The following is a 19,930-nucleotide window of genomic DNA, read 5'->3' as shown; positions in this document are numbered from 1 at the left end:
TTCAGTCACTGAATAGCAGGCACCAACCTACCATTCAAAGTGGGGGTCTTTGAAGGACTCAGCTCACAGATTGCTGGTCTTTGCCTATCCCTGCCCATCTCCAATTCCCAATTCTATCCCCAGTTAACTCCAAAATTAACTCCATTTCTGCTATAGCTACTTAGGGCATTTTCTCCATGGCTCTGAGCTGATAACTGTCTTCAAACCATTCAGTTCTATAGGACTGCTTTTTCTTCTTATAGGTGTTGTGTGTGTGTGTGTGTGTGTGTGTGTGTGTGTGTGTGTGTGTGTGTGTGAACTCCAGAAATTCAAACCTGCAACTGAGCGAGTCACAGCTGGAATTGGAGGAATGTGGGTGCTGAACCCACATCAGACATTCTAGAGCATGGGTGAAAGGTTCACATATTCTCTTTGGCTCTGTCAAACCACACCACAAAGAGAGAGTAATCAATAAGTGTGTCGAATGAGATAGCACATTTGGGGTCTTCATGGTAATTCTTCGTGGCAAGTTATCATGTTTGCCTTCATCCAAGTCTCTTCCCTTTGTACGCCTTTCCTTTTCCACCCTGCATTCACCTTATAATGAAGTCAGCTTTTTAACTGCGGTGACCAAAAGATCTGACCAGAACAATTGTAGAGGAGGGACAGTTTATTTGGGGACTCACTGTTTCAGAGGTCTCAATCATAGATGGTAGGCTCCATTCCTCAGGGCTCAAGGAGAAGCTGAACATCACGGTGGAAGATTGTGGCAGAGGGAAGCAGCTCACATGATGATAGCAGAGGAGGAGGAGGAGGAGGAGGAGGAGGAGGAGGAGAGAGAGAGAGAGAGAGAGAGAGGTGTAGAGAGATATCTCTACTTGCCAGATACAAATACATACCCTAAAACCATGCCTACAATGTCCTACCTCCTCCAACCACAGTCCATCCACCTTTAATTACCATTGAATTAATCCCATCCAGGTGAATAATTCACTGATTTGGTTAAGATTCTCATTACCCAATCATCTCTCCTCCTTGCATTGTCTCACACATAAGTTTTTGGAGGGGGCATCTCACATCCATAACAGCTTAGTTTAAGAGAAAAGTCAAATGATTTCTCTTGTAGTGTGAGGCCAAGGAAAATGGTTCCTGAAACTTTGGACTTTCTCCTTTGGCTCCAACTCAAAAGACAGAGGACTGTACAGGAGACAGGGCAAATAGTAATTTTATGAGTTTGCAAAACACTTTCATGTATAATCTCATTGTTTCTCGTTGTTGGTTTGTAAGATCATGATTTTTATTATCTCAGATGATCCCATAAGACTAAGCAACTGGTTATTCAAAATGATGTCCTTTGTAGGATCTCCCTCATCCCATTGTACTCTGATTCCCTGGGAATACATCCTAACTAAACTAATCACACAGAGACATTTTCTTAGTTTGGGTTTTTTTTTTTTTTTTGATTGTTGTTGTTGCTTATAGAATCCAGTCTAAGACAATCATCATGCTTTAATGAATGAAAAAAATAACTGAATCAATAAATTACTGATTATGAAATTTTTTGTTACATGCAGGACATCAGGCTGAAGTGAGCTTAAGATGACATTTTTGAGACGTGCGATTTACATGGTGACTCTTCTGCATATTGGAACACTCCTTCTCGAAGTTAGTTACTACATTGAACCCATGTATTTCTCCATTATGATTTCTCTGGTTCTTTAAATATGGGTGTTTGAAGTGAAGATAGTGATAATGATGGCAACAATGATAAAAAGAATGAGACTTATTCTATAATGAGAAGTATATAATATGTAAGTCTTCATACACACACACTTACTTTGGGCAAAGTTCTCAGGGTGGATCCCAGCAATGTTGTCTAGTGCAGGCTGGAACTTGGGGACGTAAGGATCAGTCTATAGTTCTGTGCTCATCCTCAGCAGTGTGTTGAGGCAAGGAAACCACTGGATGCACTGTGAGTCCATTCTTCCCTTAAAGAAATATGTCAAGAACGATGTAATGTTTTGAACAACTAATAATAAAAAGGGGGGGTATTAGAAAAAAAAAGAAAAAAAAATTCTATCTTCAGAATTCTTATCTGTCAAATGCAGCTAATACCAAGGTTTAGGGGGAAGTCACATAAAGTATATGTGAAAATTTTTATAATTAAAATTGTGTTGCAAAATAAATCATTTTATAATACTAAAAAAAGTGCCATAAAGTAAAAAAAAAAAAAAAAAAAGAAAAAGAAAAAGAAATCTCAATTCCCCTGTTGACCTTTTCCATAAGGCAGATTTGTGTGGGCAGATTTGATGGAGGAGAAATATTTGGGGTTTACTTTGTTCCAAGAAGTCTTAGGAGAGGACCAAAACTTTTACATCTATTCCAAAGAAACACAGACGCTCAGTGTTGGGACATTTTAGGGTTTGGGGCCACCTAGGAAGGGATTTGGGTACAGTCTTTTATGCATCCATAAAATGTTGCAGCCTTATACCCTTTCCCAAAGAAACTAGCCACCAGTCTCAGCTGGGTATGGGAAGCAAGACAATTGTCAGAGAGCTCCAAGGTCATTCATCAGAATATTCTACCTACTTCTTGATGAAATATAACAGACCCACAGTGGACCTGGGCCACGATTTCCATTTCTCACCATGTAGGATTTAGTGATGACCTTTAGCCAGTGTGGCCAAGGGAATATTCCTGAGCAGCATTCTTCTTTGTTTGCCGAACGTGATTCTTGCCTCACATTATTCTTGCCTTTTGCTTGGGAAAGATGTGCTTCTGGTTTCAGTGGCTTTATTGTTAGGGGTTAGCCTTGCTTAGTTCCTTCACAACAGTAGAGGCATGGAGTTCTCATCCAGTGATTCTCCCTGGAGTTTTGCCTACATCCATTATCCTCTGTGAACTGCTGGCTGTGACTGGCTCTAGGCTGGTGGGTCAAATCTGCCTTCTCTACTTCAAGATTAAGGTTCTCCCCTAGACTTTTGGAAGAGGTTCTTGTGGGACTTTGGACTTTCTCCTATGGCTCCAACTCAAAAGATAAATGACTGTACAGGAGGCAGGGAAAATAGTTATTTTGTGAGTTTGCAAAGCACTTTCATGTATAATCCGATTGTTTCTCATTGTTGGTTTGTAAGATCATGATTTTTATTATCTCAGATGATCCCATCGGACTAAGCAATGAAAGAAGCCATGAAAGAAAAGGACATAATTTTTTTTTTTCTGGAAGTAACGTTGGAATTAAAAAGAAGTTCCTTTTTTGTACCACTCCAAGACACTTCACATTAAGATACTTTCTGCGAATAAAACCCTTAATTTCCTGCTGGTGGAGGAAGAGAGCCAACATGCTACCCTTTTATGTTGCTAGCTTGAGATTTTATAAGGTAATATGATAAGTATGTTATGGTAGAGTAGGATATTTTGGGCTCCTGAGAGATCATCTCGGTTCTTTTGGTAGGGACACTTCTAAATGTCTCCTGGTGATCTTTGTCTCCTGACATTCATACCCTTCTATTGTCCCTCCCCTCTTCTATGTGTTGCCTTAACCAAATGGCTTGCATTTGATGGAAAGATGATGATGTATTACATTTTTTTTTATCAACACATCCTTCATTTACTCAGTGTGATCCTTTAGACTTTAGTAGCTGTCTAATTTTTAATGGAATGAATCCGATGGCATACTTTTGAGAACAGTTTATCAATGACCATGACTTCCATCTGGTGAGTCACCGCCCTCATCCCTCCTGGCCTGGCTTGCTTTAATGAAGCAATCTGCCTTCTTAGATCCCATGGTGTCTTATGACAAGGAACTGAGGGAGGCCTCTAGCCAACACCAGCAAAACACCAAGGCCCTCAGTCCAGCAGGAAGGAGGAACCAGGTCCTGCCTATAATCAGTCACATAAGGGAGCTTAGAAGTGGGCCCTTCCCCAGTTCAGTCTTGAGAGGACCACACTTTCCTTGCAGCCTGTGTGAGGGCCTAGGAAGCAGAGGAATCAGGAAGCTAGCCCAGAGTCAAGTCCTGACCCACAGGTAAGTAAACAGTTGTGGGTGGTAACTCTTTACACAGCAGTAGATAACAAACACAGCCCCACTCCAGTCAATACGTGTTGGAGGCTGTCTCTTCTTTTGTGAGCCATTTGGAACAGTATCCTCTGGTCACAATACCCAGGAAATATCTGTAACCTACAATCTCCTTTGAATCCAGGCAGCCATTTTCCACTCCTGGATCACTGAGCAACACTCAACCTGTCAGAAACTAGGGCATACAAATTCTATGATAGCCACCATATTTAACACAGGAGCCCGGATAATAAGGTCAGAGATGTATTTTACAGCCTCAGCCTGGCATCATATCTTTGCTGGACTAAGGGCACTTTCCATGGATCTGATTGAAAATAGCAGTTATTTTTTTTTTCCCTTTCCCCCAATCAGTTATCTTTACTGAAAATGTACATTGCTGTCGCTCCTGACAGGGAGGACTTGTATTAGACACCATGGGCTTGCACCTGAATACCCAAGTGCTGCATTACATGAATACAATTTACATAATGAGCCAGGCAAAAAGTGTGCGTTAGAGTGTACATGCTTGTCAACGTTTACAAATGTCGCAGTCTTGACAGAGAGTTACCTCTTTAAGAAGAGAATATTTTTTCCCTCTTCCTATCAACCTCTTATCTGGTGTCATGCCCCTAATATTACCCAGGAAGCGAATCCATACAGTTTACATGAAGAACATATAACATGTATTGTATGCCCAAATATTAATAAAACTAGTACATTGGACTTACCTGGCTGCCTTGGAGCAATTTTTTTCCCCCTAGCCTTTCAATGACTATGAAAGATGAAACTCAAGCACCAAATGGATTTTATGGTTAAGACACAATTTATAAGTGGGCGTTAATTAATGTCAGATAAAAATGAGATTCCTAAGGAATTACATTTTGCCTTCTCATTAGTGGCTGGTTTATAATTATAAACCTCGCTGGAGTGAATAATTAAGAAATTGTAATAAATAACAATGGTATAGGGAGGCCCTGGGATAATGAAAACAGCAACGTTTGGCACAAGTTTTAGTAAATAACGAATAGACCTGGGTCACATGCGTTCCCTTCATAACCTACCGACAATGGATTAAACTCTAACAATTACACCTAAATTTCAGAAATATTTTAGCTTTTTATTAGGTCTTGGCTTCCTGAGATCAGGTAACTGAGCTCCAGAGACTCAGGCAGAATTTTTAGATTATTAGTAGTTTTTTTTAAAAAAAACTTGCTTATTGGCCTTTCGTTGAACACATCAACTATGAAATGAAACATTTTTCCAGTTCACTTTTTGAAACTTAGGGCTACATTGATGTGACATCAAAAATATGTCTACTTAAATGAACGGGTGGGTGTTGGTCAGCTTTGTGTCACGGTGACTCAGATACCTGACAAGAACAACTTAGAGGAGGAAAAGTTTATTTTTGACTCACGGTTTCAGAGAGTCAGTCCACAGTTGGCCTAATCCATTGCTCTGGGCCTAAGGTGAAGCAGAACATTCTGGTAGCAGGGCATGGTGGAGGAGTGTGGCTCAGCTCGTGAAAGCAGAGAGAGAAAAGGGAAAGGGACCACAGAGAAGAAAAATCCCATCAGGGCATGCCCCCAGTGACCCACCTCCTCCAGCCAAGCCCTACCTGCCCACAGTTCCCACTGAGTTAGTCCATTCTAGTTTGAGTGGATTAGATTACAGCTCTCCTAATCTAGTCAACTCACCTCGGGACATTCTGTATAATACATGAGTACTGGGGGACATCTCATATTCAAACCATAACAGCAGGGAAGCACCCAAATGACTACTTAGATCATCAGAAACCCCAATCTATCCCACCCTTCCCAAGTTCACCTTGTTTTATTAATTCTACCTTTTAAAAGCAATACAACTTACAAAATAAGCACCGTTTTGCGTGTTTTTTTTTTTTTTAATTTTTATTGCTAGTCCTACATGAAGTGGGTGTCTTTTGGTCCCTCACAAACCCGCCTTTACCTTGATCCAAACACCAAGTATCAAATAAGTGCTTTTATGTCAAAGGCCCTCAGACTAAGGGGCCCACCAGCCGCTTTCCAGGCTGACTGATACCTGGAATAAGGAAGCCAAAGGAATGCAAGAGGAATAAGAAGCTCTGACATCTTGTGGCATTTATTTGCCCTCTAGCCTATTGACCTTGGCAAATTTCCTAGGGTGGGGAAGCATAAGCCACGCATTGACCTAAATGGAATATATCATTCCTGCTCAAATGTTAGCCAGCTCATAATTACCTTACCCACTGAAGGTTGAAATGCCAGCAGAATCAAAAGGCATTTCCTTTTGGAATGAAAGGTGATCACCTGTACTCTCTGGAGGACGGGGCCCTTGCCAAACTCTGGTCCTCTAATGCAAGGGAACAAGATGGCAATAAGGGAGGGCCCTCTTCGGCTCATCTGCCTTTCATTCTTTACCTTTGATTCCATTCTCATTTCACATCAAGTCCTTAAATTTGAAGTTCATTTTGCTCAGAAGGCTCTTCCCCGAATCTTCATATACCTGGATTCTTTCATTTAAGGAGTCAATCAAATGCCACCCTCAATGAACATCCATTCAAACTTTCCCGTTGCTTTGGGTTTAGAAATGGATGCATTTATTTAGCTTCAAATACCAAATCCATTGTTTACTGGATATGTAAACATAATAAACCTTTTAAGCCTCTCTGTGTATTTATAAGTACAGATGAACGTATTTGTGTTTACCCTTCATTATCCCAAAAAGCGTTTAATGCAACCCAAACTATTTCTATGATTTGAGTGTTTTCCATTGATATCATCTCAATCATCTTAATTTGATTCTGTCTGATCTAACTCCTATGGGTTTTTCTTTATTTTTCTTCATATTTCATTATTAGGCTACAATCACTTGTTACTCCTGTTCATAAGAATTATGTTATTGAGAATTTATACATTAGCAAAGGCTGCATCTCAACTGGCTAACTTGCGTATTTGAGACAGTAGGTTCAACAATCTGGAAAAATAACTATAGCTGACAATAAAGAGGGGATATCACGAATAACTGGCTTGTATTTTCCAGACGAGGTGGTCTATATTGTTTTATCATCTAATAATTGCTTAGCATTTTCATTTTATTTCAGAATTACCTGGGGATTTGTAAAAATAGGGAACATTTGCTCAATTTTTATTTGAAAATCTGATGTGATTAGAATGAGTGAGTTGCTAAAGGCTTTTCAGTGAAAAGGATTTACTTGGTCATTGGTTGGTGAGATTGTTCGGTGTTATGTTTTGAAGATGTTATATTATTAGCTGTGACCTGACATGTGAACCAAAGAAGCTTTAATAAGTTCTCTATGAGGTTTTACAAAACCAATAGGTTCAGAAGGCTGAGGCAGGAGGATCACAAGTTCAAAGCCAGTCTCAGCAATTTAGTGAGGCCCTAAGCAATTTAATGAAATCCTGTCTCAAAAAATAAAAAGGTTCTGAGGATGCAGCTCAGTGGTTAAGCATCCCTGGGTTCAATTTATGATACCAAAAACAAACAAACAAACAAACAAATCAATGGGCCTATGAAAGCTGTTACTATTATAGGATGGTTACAACAAATTTTTATCATTTGTTTTTGTTGATTTTGGATGAAATTATTTAGCACATTTCAACACAAGAAATGTAATGGGTTGTGCTATACACTGCATGTGGTCTAGTTGACTCCTGAGACAAACAAACTAATAATTAAATATCTGCAATGAGAAAAATAATTAGCTGATTAAATTTGTAAGATGATAGAGGGCAGACTCTGACAATAAATTACTTAATTTAACACTCTTGAGATGTTTCTTTGAAAGAAAAAGTTCTGTGAGAAAGGAAATATAATAGGTTTAAAATAGTAGAGGGATACACATTAATGGAAAAGAGAATCAAGGCACACCTTTTATAGAGCAGGTGAAAAAAATACTCCTTTGCCTGAATTATTTGGCAATTCAATTCAGTTTGACCTATTGACATTTTTTTGTTTAATTAGAGTAATTAAAGTGTAATGAAATCTGCAGAGATGTAGTGTTAAGAACTTGAATAAAAAATGAGCTTTCTTTTTTTCCTCTGGTTAAAAAAATATTGGTTCCTGGATAGTCTATGAGGTCTGGGGCTTATTTCTTGGTGAATGAGTATTGGATTCAGTAAGTATGTATTAGTTAGCTTTCTGTTACTATAAGAGATAGCTGCTCATAATGATCTTATAAAGGTAAAAGGTTTATTTTGGTTCATAGTTTTGGGGGTTTTAGTCTGTGTTGGGTCAGCCCTGTTGCTTTTAGTCCTGGGATGAGACAGCCCATCATGGCAGCAGAACATGGTGAAATTATTCATCTCATAGTCAGATGTGAAAGAGAGGCAAAAGAAGGGACTGGGGTCCAATATTCCCATCAAGGGAACATTCCCAGTGGACAAAGACTTTCCATAAGATCCAATTTCTTAAAATTTCCACTGCCTCCCAATAGTACCAAGCAGGCTACTAGGACTTTAACACATGGGACTTTGCAGAAAACATGTAAGATCCAAACTCCAGCAAAGTACAAAGGTAATGCTCTCTTATATTGCTGAAATACTTCTGAATATCATTGAAAAGCACTTCATGTTTTAAAGGGTCTTAGTAAATTGTCTTCACTCAACAAATTTTTGGAGTGAAGAAATATAGGTTCAAATTAAATAGTGAGCTATGTGCTTGTGTGTTCAAGGTGGGGAGTTTGGATGATGGAACAAACACAATGAATGTGTTAAATACCCAATTGGTGGATGTACGTTTTATTTTTCTCTCGTTATTTAATCAGAGCACATGTAGACAAATTGTATTCACATACCATTTTCATAAATTTGCTGTCTAATATGCTATTCTATTTAAGTTTTCATTGCTCTAACCAAAATACCTGGTAAGAAAAACTTAGAGGAGGGAAGGTCTACTGGGTGGGCAGGGGGTCATGGCTTTGGAGGTCTCAGTCCATAGATAGCTGTCTATGTTGCTCTGGGTCTGAGATAAGGCAACACATCATGGGGCAAGAACTGAATGCAGGAGAGTTGTTAGCTCATGGCAGGGTCAGAAAGCAGAGAGTGGGGGTGGGGGAAGGGTTGCAGGAAGAACAACCCTTCTTTTTAGTTAGCTTTTCTGCTGCTGTGACTGAAAGACCTGATAAGAACAATTTTAGAGGAGGAAAAGTTCATAGACATCCAGATCCATTCCTTGGGGCTTGAGATGAGGCAGAACATCATGGTGGAAGATGGTAATCCACCTCCTCCAGTGTTACATCAGCTGCCTACAGTTACCATCCCATCAGTCCATTCAAACTAATATGGACTGATTAGGTTACAGCTCTCGAAACCTAATCATTTCAGCTCTGATTTTATTCCCGCATTAACAGGAGTTTGGGGGGACACATTGGATTCAAACCATAATTTATGCTTTATTAAATTGGTTTAAAACAAGTCAATATTTTACTTAGTCCCATTCGAAGAAATAATTTCCAGCTGGGCGTGGTGGTGCAAGCCTATAATCCCAGCAGCTGAGAAGGATGAAGCTGGAGGATTGCAAGTTCAAAGCCAGCCTCAGCAATTTAGGGAGGCTCTAAGTAACTCAGTGAGACCCTGTCTCAAAAGAAAAATTTAAAAAAAAAGAAAGAAAAGTAAAAAAATAGAATAATTTCCATGAAAGCACAAGAACTTAAATTTCTTCTATTGCTAAACACAAAACTGCTAAAACTAAAAGGAAATCTCTTTCCTAGACCACTAATTGCATAGATAAAATTGGGAAATACTGTAACCTCCGCTCTCTTTGACCTCTAAAAATACCCATTTGCCTTGAATGGTACACTCTTTTCTGAATTAAACAGCCCAACCAAGATATAAAATTTGAGGACACAAAGAAAATTTAAACAAACAGAGCCAAAGTACTTCTGGATAATGAAAGAAATATGGAATTTATTTTAGGAATGGATTTTTTTTTCTTCCCAGAAACATTTTCTAATTATATTGTTCAAACTCTTAACTTCAGAAATAGGAGGTAGGTTATACTAGTATGTTCCTTGTTAGATAAAGTAGTAACAACATAAGTGTTCTTAGGGGTTTTAAATCACACTGCAATGCTGCATACCTGGCCAGCTGCAACTGTCTCTTTATTTGGCATTTCTCCTTCACCTTTGTCCTGTCTAAGAAATCTCCACCCACTGGAATGATTCTATGACACGGTGACCTATTGAACACCTTACTCCCTTTAAAACTGTGCATTTTTGCATGTCATCAGCCTTTATCTGGGGCTGTCATTTCCGTTGTGGGCTGCACATTAAAACCACCAGGGGAGCTTTTAAAATATGCCCATGCTTAAGTCCTAACTAGGAGTCCTAATTTAATTGCTGTGTGGTGGAATTCAGATAGTGGTATTCCTAAACCACATACTAAGGGTCTCTTTTGTGCAGATAGAAAGATGGTTTTTTTTTTTCTTTCCATCATGGCAATTTTTGAGTACCTTTAAAAGGACCAGAGAGTCTCAGTCACGTTCAAGTCCGGGCAAGGGGCTTATGCATCAGGGAGACCACCTACGGCCCCAAATTCTTCCTGTCACAACCTTCACTCAGCATGAAAAGGAGAGGAGACTGGAGAGCATTTCCTTTTTGCAGGCTTGGCTTCTCTGGGGTTGGCAAGGTGCCCCAGCAGGACCCGCGTTCTAGCGTGCACGTAATGGAATGCAATATGGACCTTGACATTCATCAGACTGTGTCTTTTCCTTTTCTCTGCAAAAGCATAGCACAGCCAAAAGGTGAAGAGACAGGGCTGTTTCATCCTGGCTGGATTCCTCTCTCTTTGTTGTTGGGGGAACACGGAGCCCTGAACTCCCAACATTAATAATAATGTTTAACAACAAGGAAAGAGCCCTGGTCAAATTTCTGGAGGGAAAAGCAGTAGGAGGCTGGAAGTCACCTTTTTTACTCTTGTTTAGGAAATGGAACTTTTTATTTTTCCCCTAGTGATGTTGTCCCTACCAAGTTTTATATCAGGAAATATGAAGCTGGTGATTGCCTGTTGCTGACATGAAGTTCAGTCTTTTTTTCTCTCTCTCTTCCTCTTTCTGGTTTCCCTCCCTGAAACTTGGGTTCATGACAGCTTGTTGTTGGGCAGGGCATTAGCCTTTTGTAATTTATTGCTTTTAGATTAAATCTAGGGAAACTCAATATTGCAGTTGAATGATTAGAGCAATACCCCTTGGAGTAATAAATTTTCTTTGGTGCTGTGCATCTCCAGATCATGTTTCCCTTCTAATTACATTTACATAAATGATATTCTGTAAAATTAAATTAACATTCAAACGGTTACACTGGCAGGGAGAGACAAAAATTAGTTACCAAGTTGCATCTCTTAAAAAAAAATCTAGTTCTTTTCATAATATGAATCACTACCCTCTCTCAAGTGTCGGTAATCAACAAAACCCCCATTCCAGAACTGCACAGAGATGTTTGTCACCAGCTAATGGAGATGTTTTGTTTCTTTCTTGAAGATTTAGACCGTAAAGCCTCATTAGACGGTGGCTATGGTGACTTTTCAAACTTGACCACTAATGAATTGCTAATCTTCCTACGAGCTTTCTGCCTTGAAATTCTGCAGTGATCATGGAGAATGTCCAAATTGAATCTGCACACAGAACTCTGTTACGGTCTGTCCCTTCCTCACCATTGGCTCTGATTTTTTTTTTTTTTTCCTGAGCTTTGGTTCTCTAGTCTCTGAGTCAATAGAAGGTCTGGCACAGGTGACATCAAGATCCACCTGCCCTTCTGTGATCTTTTATATTGCTTCAGTATGTTTCCATTTTGGAGTTTGGTTCTCTTTAGGAGCTGAACTACTTAGAAGGCTTGAATCAGAATCTGCAGAGGCTCTAACAGCTTCCGTGTCTCGGCTACTGTGGTCACCTCTACCCTGTGCCTTGTGTGTGACCTCTGAACAACTTGAAGTCGGTTTCCTTTATTTCTTTTGGTAACCCAAAAAGTTTCTTTTGTGAGCATGATGATTTGATGCAAGATATGATTTTACTTATGTCAAAAATAAATAAATATATCTGTGGGAGGATGTTTACCAAAACATTGCCACAAGTATTCATGAGCAGGGGTTTTCACCTTGTTTATTATAGTCTGTACGGTCTGAAATTGCCCAAGGTTAGCATGGGCCATCTTTATAAACATAGTTACTGCAAAAGAAGCACCTCTTCAGATCCTGTGTGCTCAAGTGAAGAAAGATTTAACTAGTATGGTAGCAGTCTATGACCAAACTGTTTCCTTTTGCCTGTCAAGCACCATGTTTCCTCTTTACTTGGATCTGACAATGCCTTGGTCACAATCATACCCTCATATTATAATTGCATACATTATAAAGTTTGGCTATCAGGAATCTGCTTTCAAAATAATTTTTCAGGAACAATGCTTGTGATAGAAGATTATAAGAGTAATTGAAGAAATAGTCCCTATTCTAAAAGAAGCTTAGGATACCCAGGTCCTTGTCTAGAAATGATTACATTTGGACTACATCACCTGATTTCATGATTTCACATATTATCCCCCTTTTTTGAGCTTGCATTCATTTGGGTTTCAGTTATTCATTTAACCTGTTTCTATTGCAATATCTACAATGTGCCATGTATTGAGATGGTCAGGGGGTCATCATATAGAAAGTAAAAACAAATGTAGCTCTTGTTCTCATGGAAATTACAGTCTGCATAGAAAGATGCATATTAATTAAATAATCAATTGATTAATGCTTAATTGCTAGATGAGAAGAAACACAGTCCTGGGGGATTATAAATTCAAAGAATCAGCTCTAGACCAAAGATGAGGGAGACCAGAGAAGACTTTCTAGGGAAGTAAGGCGAGAATTGAAGAGAAAAATCAGAGATGAGTTTGGGTGAAACTGGGCTCATGGAGACTGGTTCCAGGAAGTGGTTCATGCCTGCTTGAGGGAATAACATGAACCGATGTCCCACACTGGCTGTGAGCTTGGCATGTTTGTTATCAAGGAAGGGCCATCAGGGCTGAATTGCAAGAAGCCTGGAGAGAAACACTGGTGATAAGAATACCAAGGCAGGTAAAGTTAGACCAAGCAAGATCTGAGTCCATACTAATGATTTTGGTTTTATTCTCAGAACACAGTCATAACCAGGGAATAACCATAGTCTTTTTTAAAAATTGATTTTAAAAAAATAAATAAATGACAACAGAATGCCCTACAATTCTTATTACACATATACAGCACAATTTTTCATATCTCTGATTATATATAAAGTATGTTGACACCAATTCGTGTCTTCTTCATACAGGTACTTTGGATAATGATATGCATCACATTCCACCATCCTTGCTAGTCCCCTGCCCCTTCCTTTTCCCTCCCACCCCTCTGCCCTATCTAGAATTCATCTATTCCTTCCATGCTCCCCCTCCCTACCCCACTATGAGTCAGCTTCCTTATATCAGAGAAAACATTTGGCATTTGTTTTTCGGGGATTGGCTAACTTCACTTGGCATTATCTTCTCCAATGCCATCCATTTACCTGAAAATGCCATGATTTTATTCTCTTTTATTGCTGAGTAAAATTCCATTGTGTATATATGCCACTTTTTTAAATCCATTCATCCACTGAAGAGCATCTAGGTTGGTCCCACAGTTTATTTATTCTGAATTATGCTGCTATAAACATTGATGTGGCTGTGTCCTTGTAGTATGCTGTTTTTTAAGTTCTTTGGGTGTACACCAAAGAGAGAGATAGTTGGGTCAAATGGTGGTTCAATTCCAAGATTTCCAAGGAATCTCCATACTGCTTTTGATTTTGGCTGCATCAATTTGCAGTCCCACCAGCAGTGTATGAGTGTACATTTTTCCCCACATCCTCGCCAACACTTAATGTTGTTTGTCTTCATAATAGCTGCCATTCTGACTGGAGTGAGATGATATCTTAGTTTTGATTTGCATTTCTCTAATGTCTAGAGATGATGGAACATTTTTTTTCATATATTTGTTGATTGATTGTATATCCTCTTCTGAGAAGTGTCTGTTCAGGTCCTTGGCCCATTGCTTGATTGGGTTATTTCCCTTTGGCAAAGGTCACTCTGAAAGCAGTGTGGCAAATGAATTGTGTAACAGTCATAGTGGTTGTGGAAAGACCAGTTAGGAGGCAATTGTAGTAGTTCCGTCTTCCTATCCCAGAAGGGTGGCTACAGAAATAAGCAGGAAATGTGCATGTAACCAAAAGATAACTCAGAGGTAAATTTACATCTCTTGGTGGTGGTTTGGTCATAGAGAAAAATAGATGGAACAGTAAATTGGAATGCTTCCTGCACTTCTCACTCCCAATAGATGAGCAATGGATGACAGAACAATTAAAGAATACGAGAGAGTGGGTTTAGAGGAGGGGAGGAGAACTCTACTCTGGGTCATATTGAAACATACCCAGGGAAAGGGGTTGAGTGGGCAGGTATACGAATGTCAATCTCAAAGGGGAGAAAACAGGTAGGTTGTATAAAGGTGACTGAAGCTATGAGTAAGTGGGTAACTATGGCCATATGTGAAGAGATGTGAATGAGCACTAGAGAGACCATGACCTAGGTTCCTTTTTGGCTGAAAACACTATCATCCTTCCCTGATTCCATATAATGACTTGGCTCTCACCTCTCACCTTCCATGTGTGATATTGTAGGAAAATGCCAAATACTACTTTAACCCTGCCTTCAATAATGTTCTGTTGGATTTGGGCCCTGACATTCAGCTCTATTTTCAAGTTTCAGCTGCTACAGTCCTGATCTGGACTCTCAAGATGAACTATGAAGCTGTTAATGATAATACTGAACTTCAAACCTGGGCCTCAGCTCTTCCATCTGTGTTTTATCTAGAAAAAAAAAAGTATTTCCTGCCTTCTAATTGACTCATTCATTATTTCTGTTTGTATCAAGAGCTGATTTATAGTATATCCAAACACATGGGCTAATGAACCATGTCATAATAGAGTTCTAGTACACTGTGCACATGCCCATAATTCATTTGATACCTCTCCTGCTGCACTTCCAACAGGCCATAAATTATAGTTATTTTCATACCTGTCAACGGTAAGAATTCAAGCTCCTTGAAGACAGGAATGTTGTTTTATGTAGCTTTGTGCCTTGCTTGACAAACAATGTAGTGCTTCTCACATAAATACATGTCAACGTGTACTCATTGATTCTGTCTTGAATGACCAAGGGCTGTGGGCACACAGGGAACTGCAATTACACAGGTGTGGAGTGAAGAGCCATCAGGGTAGAAAATAAAAGAAAGGCAATGAAGTCAATGTTCAATAAATGTGTCTTGACTAATTGAAATTTAGGGGAAATATGACAGGTAAAGGAAAAAAATGGTCAAAGTGAAGGATGAGGAATAAACCCTCCATTTATTCCAATTCCTACATGTATATTCCATTTTTTTTTGTGTGTGTGTATGTTTTTCCTTTGCCTGCAACTTATTTTAATCTCTCTTTCTACCTTGCAGGATTTAGCTCAAGAGTCACTCTCCTGCATAGCCACCCTGGGCCATTCAGTTAGGGTCTTCTTTATGATTTCACTGATCCTTTAAGCTTTTCTATCACTTAGCAGATTTCTTCTAGGAAGGTATATGATTTGGATGGATGTGAAGTATCCCCCAGAGGCTCACATGTGAGATAGTGCAGGAAGGCTTGGAGGGGAAGTGATTTGGTTTTGAGAGTCTGAACCCAATCAGTGAATTGATCCCTTGATTGGAATTAACTGAGTGGTAACTGAAGGCAGCTGGCGTGTAGATGGAGGAAGTGGGTCCTTGGGGTATACATACCTTTGGGGGTACATATTTGGTGAGCTGAGCTTAGTCTCTCTCTGCTCCCTGGTGTGATGTCTTAAGCTGCCTCCCTCCAACACACTTTTCTGCCTTTCCTGGAGCCCTGAGGAACAGAGCCAGGTGTTTTCCTGGCTGAGACCTCTGATACCAGGAGCCCCAAATAAACCGCCTCCTTAAAATGGTTCTTGTGGTCACAGCAATGAAAACGCTGACTAGAACAGAAGGCACATACCTGTGTTCTTCCCCACTACACATTCTTCTCTCCGATGGCCCAGGGTCTATCAGCTTCCAGCACAGGAGCACATAACAGGACAGAGTAAGAGGCATAAATAGGGCTCCACACTCACAGTTGAATGTAATTTCAAGAGCACTATGATCCTATTCTACCCTTAAAACACAAAAGAGGGATTTCTTACCTGCCTGAAAACCCTTTTGAAAGGAAAAAAAATAACTTCTAAAATTCTAGCATTACTTTATTCTAGAATTAAAGTTCAGGTTAAATCCAACTACACCTGGAACATGAGTCAGAAAATATGAATTTGTTCCCCCTTTGTATATTTAAAATCTGCATGGCTTTGGGAAATCATTTAAACTATTGTTTAATGTTATTTTCTGAAAAAAAGGGTCATCTGTCAGATGACTGTCAGACAGTCATCTATTGAGGTAGAATGAATTTGGAAGCTGATTATAAAGTGAGACTCTATAGCCATAATGAAATGCCATTCCAGTACTGGTTGCTGTGGCTTATTTGAGGGAAGTCAATGGTGGTGGCCTTCAATCTGTTAATTCAGCCCACACTAAGTGCATGGTGTGTGCCTAGCGTGGTGCTATAGGTGCTTTGGAAAGGAGCAGAATTATTGAAAGATGGAACTGTGTTTTCAAATGGTTTGCAATATATATTGGAAGACCACACTTAATAAAAAGTCACCCAACATTGAAATATGTACAAATGCAGGTTCATAGGTAATTAGACCACTTATGCGATTGTGGTCCTCAGAAAGATGGGTGGATGAGAGTGCACTTTCATTTTTATATCAGGAAAGGTCTTGCTTTGTTTGCTGTTCATAGATACCCCTGGGTTTTCCACGACTAATTTGTGAAAACTTGCACCAGGATCAGCTAACTGGCACCTCCCTTCTTTGTCACGTATCCACTTTCTTCATTGCTACTCAGTTCTGAACACTTCACGCAGCTAAGAGCCTTTGGCTCAGTCTCTCCAATCACTACCTGCAGGCTGTGGAAGACCCAAAGATCCAGGAGCCCTGGATGCCCAGGTGGGGTGCTGGGTGCAGCTCTCACAACCTGATCCAGTCTGCTGGCCTCCATCTGGACCTGCTGTCAGTGGATGGATGCTGTGAGTGCTAGCTCACCCACCGGAAATGAACAAATGGGACCAGTGCCCCAGAAATCCTTGGGGAGAGCTATGAAGACTGGTCACCGGAACCCATCATTGCCTGTGACTTATACACCAGGGAAAGGTTAGAGAAATTTATGAGTGGGTACCATATGCCAGTCCAACATCTGCTTCCTCAAAAGGGACATGAATATAGGACAGAAGTAAGTACATCAAAGATGAACCTCAGGGATAAAAAAGAAATGAAATTTAACTGCTTAAGGGTATGAAGATGCCATGTTACTGTTAGAAATCTCAAATACATTTTTCAAAGGAGATTTTATGTAGTATTCCATACATGTGTGTGTGTGAGTGTGTGTGTGTGTGTGTGTGTGTGTGTGTGTGTGTGTGTGTGTGTATACTGGCCTATTCAAGGATGCTGGTAGTGTCCTGTCCTCTTAGAGCTCTCTGAGCTACTTCCAAGATCAAAACTACATTTTTTAGTTGTTTGAAGGAAGAAGACCATTTTTTTTTCTTTTAGTATTTTCTGCATTAAACCCTGAAAAAACACCTATCTCATTCAATCCTAATAAGACGTTTGGAGAAGTGCTTAGTGTGGTTGGGGACCATCTTTATCTGCATTCATGGTGAAGTCAGTTGAGAAGATCACTTGAAGTAGGCACTGAATGAGCCTTCTTTGGACATGCCAAATGTTCTGCAGAAGGTAGGTGTCAGTATCATGATGTTGTTCTTTGAATTTGACGAATCTACATCAGAGGTCCTATTGCTACTGTGTCCTTTCTCACAGCTAGGTTGTGATGTTTCAATGGACAGTGTCACACAGAAGCGGCACTTGAAAGAGACAGAAAAATGGTGGGATCACAGTGATAGTGCCACCCTCCGATTTTGCCACTTTTGTTTAAAAAATATTGATGAAAAAAATGACATTCTGGAGCCTTGAGCTACTTTCTCCATACTATCTGTGTCAAGGTTCTTCAGAGAAGTGTCCTACTTGCTACTTGAAGTTCTAGTCCATGTTGCCACCAGATATAGTCAGTGAGAAGCTTCATCAGCATCATCACTGAACATGAAAGTGACAATGACACTTTAAAAAGTGTTCTTAAATTAGTTTAAAACTTCTTGGTACATCAAGGAAGACATAAAACAGATATAAGTGCTTTAGACAGTGATACCAACATCTTAACAGTGCCTGCTTCAGAACATCATTGTTTCTTCCAGCAATTTGGAGGGAGAAGAGACAGAAGGTGATAAGGACTTAGTGTAGTCTGATGACATCCACTTGCTTTGGACTCCTGACACAACAGGGCCAGAGCATCACATATGGTGATCTGCTGTGTTCTATGTATGCTCCTCCTCTGCTTGATTGGTCACCCTAATTGCAATCATTTTCTTCTCAGCCTCTGTCACCAGAGTGTAACTCCCTCCCAGCACAGCCTGGCTGAACCTTTGACTCTGAGTCCCCAGCATCTGGCATAGTCATTGGCATACGAAAGATCCCCAGAAATCAGTGCCAAATAAAAGAAGAGTAATATTATTCAAATATTTGTCATAACTTTGCCAAAAAGAAATAAAAGTAGCTATAACACTTTAGCCAATGAAAATAGCTGACAATCTATTTTTACAGAATTTTTGACTTGGTCATAATTTGAAAATTTTTCTTTCTCTGAGACTGAAATGATGAGCTAAGTAGTAATTATCTAGGTTCTCTCTTATGATATAATATTAGACAAATGACCTAACCTCTCTATCCAAGGTTCTACATCAATGAAAGGATAAAATAACCTTCAATGCATAAAATTAACCCCCATCAGTCTTGTGAGAGAATCTCTTGTCATTTGTCTTTAGACCCCTATTTTGGATTTGATTCTCAACCTGCCAAACATGCATGCATGGCTAGTGGAAATAAAGAGATTAAAGCCACTCCAAAAAAAAAAAAATAAGTCAATCTAACATAGATAAACTCTATCCTGTGGCCATGACTCTGACTTTCCCAATAATGCACCACTTACAGCTTCCAGGCCACGAGGTGAGTGATTTGCTTGGCCACGTGCTCCTGAAATGTTGACATGCTGCTTCACCCAAAGCAACAGGACCAACCAATCATTGACTGGAATCCTTAAAACTATAAACTAAAAGAAATCTTTTCCCTTTAGAAGTATAAACTAGTGCTTAGTAGGTTACCTTGCACACAATAGATACGCAATATTCAACGAACTTACGAATGTCTAAATATTCGGTCAAAATTGTAGTTAAGAGAAGCATGAAGTAAGAGATTTTCAACTATTTTACTATTTCAATGGGAAATCTCAGGGGTAGTTGAGTCTGGTTTATGGTACAGTTCACAGTTTGGTACAAGGCCATTCGAGGGCTTTGATTTGAGGGCTCTCGGTAATGGTACATTGGTAAGTCAAATCAATAAAGCACAGGAAAGCAAGGGAAGGCAAGCCTATCAAGAGTCATTTCCCATGTTCCCCATTTTGTCATCTAGCACAGTCAGAACCAGGCATTTCAATCCATCAGGTGACTTTTGACATCTCAACCATGAGTGAGCTATGAATCTGTGCCTCTGAAACTTGATAGCTTGCAAGGTCATTCAGAAAGTGACTTTTTGTTGAGTCCTAAAAATTACAGAAGATTAAAAGGTCCACTAAAATCCTGTGAGCAAATAACTCAGAAATCACTAGACAACTTTGTCCTACTGGAATGGGGCTAAAAGTATGA

At 39.6% G+C, this 19,930-nt stretch overlaps 1 long non-coding RNA gene across 1 annotated transcript in view; it reads left to right on the top strand.

The window, feature by feature from the left end:
• Positions 1 to 3,568: 3,568 nt before the first annotated feature.
• Positions 3,569 to 19,930, top strand: part of LOC144369594 (uncharacterized) — a 35,347-nt gene continuing 18,985 nt past the window's right edge. The window contains exon 1 of the long non-coding RNA XR_013429377.1: positions 3,569 to 4,006. This is a non-coding gene — a long non-coding RNA (uncharacterized LOC144369594). The remainder of the gene's footprint in view (positions 4,007 to 19,930) is intronic.

This window comes from Ictidomys tridecemlineatus, chromosome 12 (assembly GCF_052094955.1).
Source record: "Ictidomys tridecemlineatus isolate mIctTri1 chromosome 12, mIctTri1.hap1, whole genome shotgun sequence".
Lineage (NCBI taxonomy): Eukaryota > Metazoa > Chordata > Mammalia > Rodentia > Sciuridae > Ictidomys > Ictidomys tridecemlineatus.
Note: the sequence above shows the minus strand (reverse complement) of the source record. Positions and strands in the feature narration are given on the sequence as shown.